Source organism: Rhipicephalus sanguineus, chromosome 3 (assembly GCF_013339695.2).
Source record: "Rhipicephalus sanguineus isolate Rsan-2018 chromosome 3, BIME_Rsan_1.4, whole genome shotgun sequence".
Lineage (NCBI taxonomy): Eukaryota > Metazoa > Arthropoda > Arachnida > Ixodida > Ixodidae > Rhipicephalus > Rhipicephalus sanguineus.
The window spans coordinates 91,728,227-91,741,366 of NC_051178.1; positions in this window are offsets into that span (position 1 = coordinate 91,728,227).

Genomic DNA, 13,140 nt, shown 5'->3' on the forward strand with positions numbered 1-13,140 from the left:
CCTACAAGAGCTTACAAGAGCTGTTCTCTTTATGTTTGCTACGATAGATTTCTCCGCTTTCATCTCTGGTCAAAGCGCTCCGCAAATCTGATCAGCGATGAACTTCATTCTGTGTGCGAAGTCCATTTTCTGCTGAAAGTCCGTCGCCTGAAACGTATTTCTTACTCATCCAAGCGCTTCCCATGCTTTTTGATTTGCACGGAACTCCGTATACTGAAAGCACCGGGGTAAAGGGCACTTGTTCCTGCAGAACGTGAATGCACAAAGCGTCCTCAGTATCGAAATATATGAAGAACAATGTAGCTGCAATAGATCTATTTTTCGCTTATGGTGTGCTGTGGGGGTGGTAATGGTGGTGGGCGCTATGTGCGTGCGTGCGTGCGTGCGTGTGTGCATGTCTGTGTATGCGTGTTCGCCGGTGTGCGTTTGTGTACAAAAGCGCGTGTTGGGTTTGTGCGTGGGCATGAGTTTCCTTGTGTAGGTATTCGTGTGCTTGTGTCTGTGTGCATGCCTGCGCGAGTGTGGTGGCGATTGTTTCTGTGCGCATGTTCCAGCATAATTAAATATAAAAATAATAATGATGTGTGGGGTTTCACCTCCCAAAAACCTCGATGTAATTATGAGAGACGCCGTAGTGGATGGCTCGAAAGATTTTAACCACCCGAGGTTCATAAACGCTCACCTAAGTCTAAGCACACGGGCCTCTAACTGAATCACAACAACTACTTCCCAAGGAGGATCCTATTTGCAGTTCATAAAACAGCAAACAGTAGCGGTTCTAAGCAAGTTTTGTTTATGAGGAATTTCAACGTAACCCTACCTTTAAGCAAAAGATTATGCTAGACATAACCGGGCATGAAACTGGCGCCACCATTACATGCTTCTTGGACTGTCGGTATTCAAATTGGCGCATTCAGAAGTAGATTATAATAATGCGATAGCCGTGAGGAGCTCGTTTCGTAGAAATACAGGTGTCAGTGTCGGCGTCGGTGTCGTTGGCTGTGATTGAAAAATCAGCATTGTCCATGAGCGCAAATTCGAGATAGATGCAATAAGTAATAAAAAAACTATCCGGCCCGAGTGAGAATCGAACCCAGGCCCCTTGCGTAGGAAGCATGTGTTCCACCAAGGAGCCACGCCAGTGCTTCAAACTGCTTCGTAAAAAAACGTTATAAGAATTCCATGTATTGGGCGGAATCTCCTTAAGGCATGTTATATTGCGTGGCAGAATCTTAAAATCCCAACAGGCGTCAAAACAAGTGCATTGCGCGAAGAGTATAGATGGTTTAAAGCTGCCCACCCATTACAATATCTGCAGCTGCGTAGGCGCGCGTGGTACCCTAGGGACGGGTAGGGGGTTCTTCGCGAATTTTCAAAAGGGATAATTATGGCGTAGTGGGCACTTCGCAACTGTAAATCGAGTAGACATCTTTGGTTAGCTTGAAACGGCCAGTGTTACGCGCACAGACGTTCCTTTCCTTGCTGCATGGATGAAGGCGATGCGCACGGGCCCCAATTACACGATCGCGTTCTACTCCTGAAGGCGAAGCTCAAGCGTCATCCAAGTTTTTTGCTAACAACAAGCAGTTTGCAAGAATTCTCAATCGCCTTCTCAACCGAGACGCTGGAAATGAATTCTCTGCTCTGTTCTTGACTACAATGAAATTCTTACACATGCCCATGGACTACGGTGCAGGCATCAAACTATATTGTGTGTTCAATAACATTATTTTTCACAGAAAGTTTCCAGTTTGAGAGAGACCACTCTCAAAAAATGCCGTACATAGGGATTATTTCTGTCCCTATAACGATAATCGCCATCTCGCTTGCTCGTGTTTCCTTTCTGAAAAACTCGACGCTCACCACTTTCCTATCAAGAATGCTATGTCAAGCTGATAGCCCGTGAGCCGTTTGTGACCGTGAAGTACCGGGTGCGCAGGGATAACTCAAGGAAAGCACTCGAGATAGGCGCTATTTATTCCGGTGGGATGGCGACGGAGTGCGCTCTCCGTTTTCAAGGGTGCAGCGAAATCACCAAAATGGAAACATCGAATTAACCGTCGCCGCTTGTCAATTATCCAGCTTTCATTTGAAAGCACATTTTGCCTGAACGTGTTGGGTGTCTCGGTAACGTCCATATATATATATATATATATATATATATATATATATATATATATATATATATATATATATATATATATATATATATATATATATATATATATATCTTTTGTGCGGGGTGGGGGGGGGGGTCGCACCCAGCTTGTAAAACGTCAAAGTCTGCGTTGATGATAGGTTGGTAAAACTGTATTGTTGGTCCTGTGAGGGGCGACTGGCGCGCAGTGGGGTCCTCACACGTTGGCATGGGCAGGTTAATGAAATTAAGAGTTTGACGAAAACTAGACTCGTCGGGAATGCTCATGGCCAAAGGTAAAAGGAAGATGCCGACCAAATACAAAAAGAACTTTAAAATAATAAAATAATACATATAATAAAGAATAATAAGAATATTAAATATATAAAAGATGCTTTTGTGTTTGGTCGGCGTCCCACTTTTACCATTGACCACGTGCAGGCTAAGCCTGACCGCCGCATCGTGGACTCTCTGGGCGACCCACAGCTCATCCCCGTCGTCGGGGCTTTTGATGGTGGAGCCCCACTTAGCTTGGTTGGCCTAATCGTTAGAATAAAAAAAAAACATGAACCATGAACTTATATCCAAAACCTGCTGTACAAATAATATTGCGGTACTCTGACATAGGTACAGTCAGCCTCAACAGTTATACACCACTAGGTCTGAGAAAACTTCGAATTTCCCAGCAATTTCTGCCTGTATTCGGTCGAACTGCACAGAACATGTTGTTACCACGTTTTACAACAAGCCGGATATCTATATACAAGGCGGCCTGCCGAAGCAACGGCTTTTTCTTGTGTCTCGTGGTACTTAAACTTTTCACGCTGACTGTACGTAACCTTGAAACACAGACACCTAACCTCATTCATGCCGGAACGATGTGTTCAATCGGGTTGTATGATATTCACAATTGCTTGAACAGCGCGAAAGTAGACAGAGGACAGAAAATGAACTCTGGTGACACAAATGAACTCTGGCGAACTCGGGCGAAATGGACAAAAATAAAGTTGATTGACTGATACATTTGGTGCCCGTTCCTTTCCGTCTTTCGTCAGCTTTGGCGCTGAGCCCAATAATTACCATACCGATTGTTTAACGCATCTGCTCGCCATTGCGATGTGCAATGTATGACGACACGGAGAAAAATAAATGGATCGTGGGCTTATGTGCGCAGTCATACCATAGATACGATGGTTGCAGTCATCATGTAAATACGATCGCAATCTTGTTGTCTTCCATGCGAGTGTTGACGCAAAGTGTTAAATCAGTGTATTCGCATAGTGGCTTCGCTCTTATTGTAATCGCCATAAGTGATAAAGATTAGGTCTTCACTTAACGAAAATGACGAATGTTTGGTAGTAGTTGTTAAGAGCTCTCCGAAAGGTGAACGCGGAGAGTTTCACTCTAAAGACTGACGTTCCAGCAAACATTGCCACCAACAGGAATAAAGGTTTTGCAGCAAAAAAGGCAATAAATCTACGCGGACATACTTGCATATTGCCTCTCCCTCCCCTCCCCCAATATATGGCCGCGACGTGGCTATACTGGTGACATCGGCGCTTGTCCGACAGTCAAGGACCTGTTGTGCCATTGTTACAGTCTCTCTTCAGCAATAGAGAAGCATCAGGATTTTTCGTTACCTTAGGACACCACCCATCGTACCGACACTTAGTGAGCAAACTCCCTATGGGACTTACTGCGTGTGTGCCTGCCTCCCAATGCTTGTGTGACATCACAGATATTCAAGTTTATTTTTCATTTTTTTCAATCAATCAATCAATCAATCAATCAATCAGTGTTTAGTCAATCAGCTTAATACATAAAATGGTTACAAAAGTATCTGGACCATTAGCCTGCGTGGCTAGTTAGTGGTCCAATCTAATACATGAGTATTTTATTACTCATGCGGTTGTCCATGGAGGGGCGACCGCATTTCTTGTGCGTCGACGGGCGGTCACTCCCTTGGGAAACCATGCACATAGCACCTCTCGCCGCTGATCCTAGCAGAGAAGCTTTCAGCATCTCTCGCCAGATGCCGCTCGCTGTCGAGGAGCGAGCGGCCAGTTCCCAACGGCTTGCGGCTGAGAAAAAACTAGCGCGAAATCGCGCATCCGAACGAAGTGCTACGCCAGAGTGATTGCGGTGACGTGGGCAATATAAACGGTCAAAAGAGCCAAACCAGCATACATGCGCACATTAGGACAAAACAGGGCAGCGCGGAAGAGGCGACTTCCCGAGCGATCAGTGGGTGCGGACACCGCGATTCTCGGCTTCGCTCTGCAGGAGGCTTTCGGATAACCCTGTCATCATGAGCAGAAGCGCGAGATACCGATCGGGATATTACTTGTCCTCGCCCTCCGGTATCAGAGATCATATGGCCGAGACGATTGAGAGGACGCAGCGCGAGACCACAGTGAGCTTCTCTGGCCGTCGTTTCCGCGTATACTGGAAGCACGCCTGCCATGCCAACGCACGCTCGAATGTACGCACAAATGCACACGAAAACACACATACGCACAAGTGCACATATACCGAAGCACGCGCCACATAGGCGATCTGAAGTACACACAGAAGACAGTCCAGCGTATGCGCTGTTGGGGGCGCAGTTCGCATGATGGGAAGAGGTCCGGTGGACCGAGTAATCGTCTCGCATTACCGCCGTGCCCCTGTGTCGCCTGGAGGATATCCTTGAAGGAAGTCATATAGGGCGCGATTTATAAGACTCAAGCATCGGTCCACATTATCACTGCTTCTCACATAACGCGTAAATATTTAATTAATTCCGCTGTATATACACAAGTGTACAGAGACGAGCGAGCGGATCACAATCTAATTGTTTCAGCGAAATGGGAAAATTGCTCGCGGTGTTCTCTCTTTCTTATACTAGTGCTCGCGGAGTGTTTCTTTTGTTTCAAATTTTTAACAATTTTTCTTATTTGATGATATAAGAAGAATGTGAGCCCTCCTCTATATTATTATTCTAAAAACACCTGGGCCGGTATTCACAAACGATACTTCTCCTTAATTTATGACTTAAGTAACCGATCGCCGCTTAACACGTTTCAAAGCGCAACCTTGCACTTAGGGTAAGCTTAAATCGGCGTTTAACTACCGGAAAGTAAAGTACAGCTACAGGCTACCTTAAGGGCGACTTTCGCTGTTCTCTCGTCAAACAAAATGGCCGACTACTACGGCAGTCTCGCCGTCTTCGCCGATTTTGTTGTCCGTGTGGAAGAAATTACAGTGAAACCTCGGTGATATGATCACGGCTTGGACGAATTTCGGTGTGATACGAATTTTTCGGTGGTCCCGCCCAAGGCCCACTAGCCTGATGCATGTAATGGAGTACGGATGTTGCGAACTAATTTTCACCCCGTGACATTTGATACGAACATGCGCTACCACGCAGGCGCGAGAACGCAAGTGCGGTCATGCGCGCCGCGCCGCCATTTTGTCAGAATAGGCCATCAGCGGCGCGTGGTAGCCTCCGAGGCACTTTTTTTAAGCGATGGCAGCGCGCGTCCGTAGAGCTGATCGGCAGAACAGCTGTGGACGCCCGAATAAGCTGTATAACTGAGCAAGTGAAAGACGCTCAACTGTTAAAATCTTTTTTATTACAGCTGGTTCCTTTCATATGGTAACGCTCCCTTTATTGGGAAAAAGAGAACGCACACGGGCGCTCTGAGAAATTAAATAAGTTAGCGAAATACACCAAACGCTGAAAAGCAGAAAAATATTACAAGGAGCGAAATGCATGTAAAGTGACAAAAGAACCGCTCGTTTTGCACGCGGTATCTCACTATGGTCGCTATAATCTCACCAGAGTAACAAACATTCTTGTAGACGACAATATAACCACGAGTTGTGCCAGCCATAGAGTTTCCTACAATACTTACTAGAGGGAACTCTGGCGCTAGTGTCTATGGGAGCTGCAATGCATCGCGCTTCAGCCAGCATGGGAATCATGGGTAGTACAAGGATTTGCCTAAACTTCGTTCTTTCGGCTCCGTTTGGCTCCGCGTCGCCTGCATCCGCTTTGTCGCAAAACGAAGTTCAGCAAAAATCATCAGTTTCACTTCACCACTTTAACTTCTTTAGGCTCACCGATTCAAATCTGGTCACGAAGTTCACAACGATCCATTCTTTTATCCGAAAGAAAACCAAAACATAGCAATAAACAAAGCCACAAGTGCGTTCGAAGCCCACAAGCACGAAGACTAGGCAAATCCGTGTACTACCCATCATTCCCATGGTGGCTGAACGATCGCAGCGCCAGAGTTCCCTCTAGGTCATTTTAGGAAACTCTATGGTGCCAGCCACTTTATAGCGACGGTCGCTGAGCGGCGGCTGCTTGTTGTGGCCATCCGAAGGCTGAGAAAAACCGACAAAAGCGAGAAATATTCATTTGGCATCTTGCTAAAATGTGCCTTGATAAAGACTACAACATTTACGGACAGTGTTCCGCGAAAGTTAATCATTTATATGTGCTCTATTAAATGAAACGAGTATGAAAACGTCTGTAGCCTCGTTCCCAGGGGCCTTACTTACCCAGAAAAGTTGTACTTTCATAGGAGAGCCTTAAGTGTAATTTTAACAGGAAAGTGTTTTATGCCGGGGCCCATGCCAAGATTTTCATGACGTATTTCTGTCACGGAAACACGTCAGCAAAATGAACGCCATCAAATGGCAAAGAAAAAAGCTATAAGAAAAGTTTCACTGACAGGAGTCGAATTCATTACCTCTCGGTCCGCGAGGATGGCTGGCGTGCGTTTAGCCCACTGATCTACCGCCAAACACATAACGGAGTATATGTGAACGCGCCTTTTATCTTTCACACGTTCCTCTCACGGTGCTCTGGCATGGATGGATGGATGGATGATATGAGCGTCCTCTTTATAACGGGGTGGTGACATGTGTGCCGCTAGGCTCGTAAAAGACAAAGAAAAAAAAATGCGCCGTTCCTGCGACCGTCCCATTCGGCACATTTCCAATACATGTGTAATTTCGTTTAACACACCGCGAGGTGGTGGCTCTAGCCCAAGCCTCGCTCATAACATCCATCCATATCGAAAAAAGCTCTCCGACGCTCGCCTGGCTCTCGCCCCCAGTGGTCGCACCGCGTTCGGTGCCAATCCCTGTGAGAATTAATTGCCAGGCTACAGGGAAGACACGACGCGCGTAGCGTTTCTCTTCGCGTTCCACGACACTTTGGAGAAGTGCATATCGAGTATCAGTGTTTATTATGTGCTTGTTGATGCCATATTAGCACGGGATTCACCCATATGCGGTGTCCACGTATATGTAAAGAACGTCAGCTACCGCAAAAGGTTAAATCATGATCGTGGGCGTTAGTCGTCGGTACGGAGATGTGCCGCTAGGCGGTGCTACATCTGCGTCCACATCAGGCGGTGCTACATCTGCCAAGCAACAACAGACATTATACAAGTTCTGATATACCAATGCACTTAAGCAATCAAATAATTCTGTGACGACATGTTTCACTTTCGTGTTGTACCGCTTCCTATGACAGAGGGATCAACCATCTTTTTGAAGCTTCCCCCAAACTTATCTCCAACTTATACTTTCCTCGTACTTTCATAAGTGAACTCTTCGCGAAACTTAGTTCTGTTCATGAATACGGGCGCTACTGATGAGGAAAGCACCACAAAAAAAAATATTGTGTCCTAGTGAATTCCAGACATGGAGTGGAAAAGAAACTGCGACGACCGCAAAAATTGAATTCTAGCGGTAGTTCTTTGTGCATCCTTTTATGTTGCTGTTTTATTTTTGCTAGTAATATGTATTCAAAGAATACGAACTCTCTATATTAAACTGCACTTCCGAAAGAGAATGCACGAGCAATTCTGACCTATGGCCTTCTTCTTTTTTTTGTTAACCAACCTAACTGCTTCTTTCCTATTATTTCTGAGACATTCCTTTTGCTATTCCAGCGGTTAGGCAGTCGCAGCGAAGCAGTGGTTTATTCAGGAGCAGGGTGACATCGGTTAACTTGTAACCGTTCCACGTTTGCACGCGGCACCCGACAGACCTTAAGCTTAACCCTCTGGAACAAATGCTGGTTTTGTACGAGTAAGCACGTTATAAAAACAGCTTAATTTTTAATGGGTAACCTGGTCGTCACGTAATGGATGACCAGAATTTTCCTGACGCGTTCCACGAACTGCTACCACAGACGCGTCAGAATATACGAAAGGAAAGTAAGTAATTAAAATAATGCAAGGAAGGTTGTCCAGGTTAAAAGCGTGAACACGAGGAGCACCAAGGAGCGAAAAGAACAAGGAACGTTTCAAAATTGATGCTCATAGAGAAAGGGTACAGCATTAAGCTCCAGTGCGACGGTAATTGCATTTTTATTAACGAAATTTAATCGTTCATACTTAGGGCACTTGCGAAAATTACGCTTGTGATTAATGAGTTGCATCTCTGCGCTATCAGCAACTACGATCTAGTGTTCGCGTTGACCGTGCTCGCTATACAAGTGGAACAATATATGGATTACTGTCAATCCTGAAGCCCGTTACGCGCACTATATATCTTGACTTGATTAATGGAACCTGTTCCTTAAATGACCAGCCGCACCGCAGCGGAACGCTTCAGAGAATCTACATTTTTATTATCGTGTTTTTAATTTTAAGCGATGTCTGACGTCAACATTAATTGATATCAATGTGCCTGCGTTCTTATATTGACACATTTTTATAATGGGTGTTCTACTTCAGGTTGGACTTTTTAAATAATCTTATTGAAGTAATGCTTAACTTGTTAATTTCTTTTGCACTCACTCTTTATTATTACCTAATTCCTGCATATTTGTGTAATGCTGTATCCTTAAATCGCCCCTTCGGGTAAAATCTGTTTGTTCTAGAGGCTGTGTGTAAAATACGACCTGTATGAAATTGTTCTTTTCGGTTCTTGAGCGTCTCAAGTTTTTGACCATGCTGTAACGACAAGCTAGCATGCGTTATCCTTCTTTAATGGAGACGGCAATATTTTTCCTTTTACAGCAGAGCTGTTAAGGTCGAGGTTGGCCGTGAGTCGAAGATAGAAATATATCATCATCGTGAATCGGCACGGGCCATCTTCGTCCTCTTCTTCATCGCCTTCCTCTTCTTCCTGTTCTGATTCGTTATCATAAGACGTGCGCTGATTTGTGCGGCGAGGGATGCAATACCTTCCTGGAGGAGAGAACGAGTACAGAGAATGAAATAAAAAAAGAAAGGAAATGACTTGGCGAAAAAATTTCCTTTTCGAGATTAGAACTCCCGCCATCCGAAAGAAAGCGTCCTAACCACTCGGCTATCCAGGCACGTTGGCAGAGCAGAGCATACCGTTGTATAGATGACATGCACTGACGTCCATGAAATAGCAACGTTGGAGCACCAACATGGTGGGACGCGAACTTTGTGGTGTCACGTTAGTGTTGTCAGTACATCGCATGCTAGATCCTTCGCTATTCATACGCAGAGGCCCGATAAGGTTCCAGCGAGGTCGTTATCACACTGAATCAGGTTAACCGCCGCTTAATTACGCTGCATTGAAGTTGTCTACACTCTAAGGCAAAAAAGTGCTGGAAGGGTGTGTGGTTCGTCCCTTTGGGGACTAATGAGGCTGCCACAATCATTAATTCATTTAAAGACTAACGGCACCGGGTTTAACAGTTAGTCCCCACAGATCACCTCAATGGACTAACATTTAGTCCTCACATTTACACCTTACCGGGCAACCCTTAGTCCTCGCAGTTGCCCCTCGCCGGACGAACGCTCAAATACTCCATTCGGATGAACTTTTTATCCCCAGGGATGATCTTCTACAGTTACTCTCCGCCAGGCCTAATACTTCTTTCGCGTATTTCTTTCCGCGGTGAGCAACAAATGCCGCGGAAAAGAACACTTGAAAAAATATTTAGTCATGCGTGTGTCACTGCTTTCCCAGACAATGCGACAACGAAAGACAAAAGAGATACAATGAAACGTTTGATTTTTCTCTGTACGTATGAACTTTCTGCTTTCTTTCATTGAATTCAGTGCGCTTGAACGCGGTCTGTTAGTGCGACTATTACCCTTGTAGATGTTACACTCATGTTCATTTTTTCTTTTTCTTTTTTATTATTGCGCGACTGCCTTGTTTCTCCGCTACTCGTTTGGTCTTTTACGCAGATATCTACCCTCTCGCTGCAGTGTTGCGAACGGGAAGCTTGTATTCTGGTTAACCTTCCTGATTTTCCCACCTTTCTTCTCTCTCTCTGGACCGAATAATATTTTAAAAAATTGGCCGTGTATCTGCGTGCTTCGCTGCAAATGTCGTCGAAAGACCATAGTGTCACGTGGTCGTGACGTCGACGAAGACAACAGTCAGCACGTCCGAGATGAAACCGTTTATTTGGCCGAACTTGTGGCCGAGAAACTGAGAACTAGAACTACAGCAATACACGCTGTACAATGATAGCGGCGAGCAGGGCGTCGTCCGTCGATCAACTGACAAGCGGTGAAGCGCGTCGGCATTTAAACATGTGCCGTCGAATATTCCAGCGTTATCGCTGGCTGTCGCGCAAATTCTAGAATGAGCTCGAGTGTGCGCGTCTTGCGCGCAATCTTAACAAAAACGATCTACAATGATCGGGAAGCTTCTCGAACAATGAGGCGCGGTTCGCGTTGAGCGTTGCTGACAGTCTTTGTGGGCGAAAACCGAATAAAGCAAAAGTGATAATAGGAAACGCCCGTGGCAATAGTCTTCTGCCGGCCGTTGTTTTTTCTGCCGGCCGTTTCAGCGCCGTTTCAGCGCAGCGGAAGAAACACTAGCATTTTCAGCGCAGCCTAAGAAACACTAGGATCTTTAGAATTATGTGTCTATGTATTTTCTAGTAAAGGTATACACCACCTAATACTTTCGTATCGATGTCGTGCTTCAGATATGCGTAATATTTGCTTCTTGATCTACAATGCTCACAAGTATGAACGCAGCTACCAGTTCATCATGGCTGGGCGTTCAGCAAATGCTTAAACATTGGCCGGGTGCAGTGATGTTCCGTACAGAGAATTTCCCTCTTTCGCGGAATTTTCAGCCATCATTTAGGACGAAAGGGAAAAGGGGAATCTTTGCGATATTGGAGGGAATTTCAGGAATGGTGAAGTTCCCCTATGATGACCGAAACATAGCGGTGACAGTGCGCTTTTGGCTTCTGTAAACGCTTCTGGCGCATTTAACACGCACTAGCTTAGCCGTTGAGATTTGTTGCTGATAATTATGTGGAGCCATTTCTAGTTCACTCCGGGTGTTGGTCACAGAGCCCTCGTATGCACAGTGTTCTTATAGTGCATGAGTTGCAGAGGCCATGCTTTTGCGTTATATATATCTGTGTGCGTGTGTGCGCGCGTGTGCGCATTACTGCCGTTGTGCCGGGAAATATGCGGCGATTTTTTTCGAAGTATGTAAGGAAAAACACCCTAGAAAGGGAATTTTGAAGTCTTGGAAAAGAAATTATCCGGCTTAGTACGGAACATCACTGGCCGGGTGGCTGAATCATGTGACAGACAGATAGACAGACCACAATTTATGCGTTAAATATCCCAAGAAAGACTATCGTCCTTAAAAACAGCACTGGTGGCTCATTTAATGCCTCACAACTTATCTCCACGTTAACAAACAAGAACAGCAGCAACAGCAACAACAATATCGACAACAACAAATAGGAAAATAAACAGTGCTATTGATGGATCGCATAATATGTCTCTTTACGTGATATGTTCGGTTGTGTGACTGTGTAATTTTAAATTTAAAAAATAATGTAAACTCCGTCCTACAACAACAGGCTTGTTTATGTTGTAAGTCGTCGCGTACGCCTCTTATGTGCGCTTAACGGTTTAACGAGATATCTGCACTGCACTGCTCCACGGTAACTGTACCCTAGTGTTTCAAAACTGGTGACAGAAAATTGCCAAAATGTTCAAATGAAAGAAAGCTACGAATAGTGCGAATAATTTCATATTAACAGCGCATGATCAAGGGACGGCCAAAGAACTGACATCCATGTACTGGATCATCTTAATTGATTATGAGCTGCTATTAGACGATCACTAGAGACACACTAGTCCCAACTTTAGTGCAAAATATTTACAGCCAAAGGAGTTCAACCAGAAAATACCGAAGGGGAACTCACCCTGCAAAGAAAATGTGAAATCGCGACATTTCTAAACGTTTTAAAAATCGTCAAAATAATTCACGACCTATGAAAACGAGGTCACATTTTCATAAAGTGCTGAGACGTAAGCGTGACCTTATGTGCTCGAGCATGCCGCCAACTATGTGGAAAAGATAAGTGGGGGAACGTTTTTATTGTGAGGCATAAATTTAGACGCAAAAGGAAGCATCGAACACGTGTGCATATTGTACAGCGACCCTAAAGCCGATCGACCAGCCCAGTGGCATGTAGGAACCTCAATAATGAATTGATTGTTTGCGAAGACCGTTTGGTATTTTTCGGGCTCCGAAAACAGGCAGTCTGCGGCAGTAAGGTCACCCTGCCCAGGCGGCTACGAAACTGTTCAGCTTATTGTCGTGACACTGCATACGAGCGCGACGCGTACAAGGTATATGTAAACTGGTAGCGTAACTTCCGTAGAAGCCCACGTGTCAAGCCGGTGGCTAGTTGTTGCAACAGTCGCCATCTATGTGAGGAGGGGACAAACAGAATTTAAAAAAACGAAAAAGATGACGTCACAACCGGAAGCGGAAATGACGTCACGTTTTAACGCGATGGGCGCGAAATTATGAAATTTTTTTACAGGGCGCCGCTTCTTACTTTTTTTTTATAGCTGCATGTTCTCTTTCTTATCACTATGACGGCTCCATAATGGAAGCCTGCAAGATAACGGGAAGACGAAAAAGACAGATTTGATAAGGTGTATTTTATTGGCGAAATATTGCAGTTGAACAGGACATTACCCCAAAATATATAACACAGAAATCAGAAGTCGGATAACAAT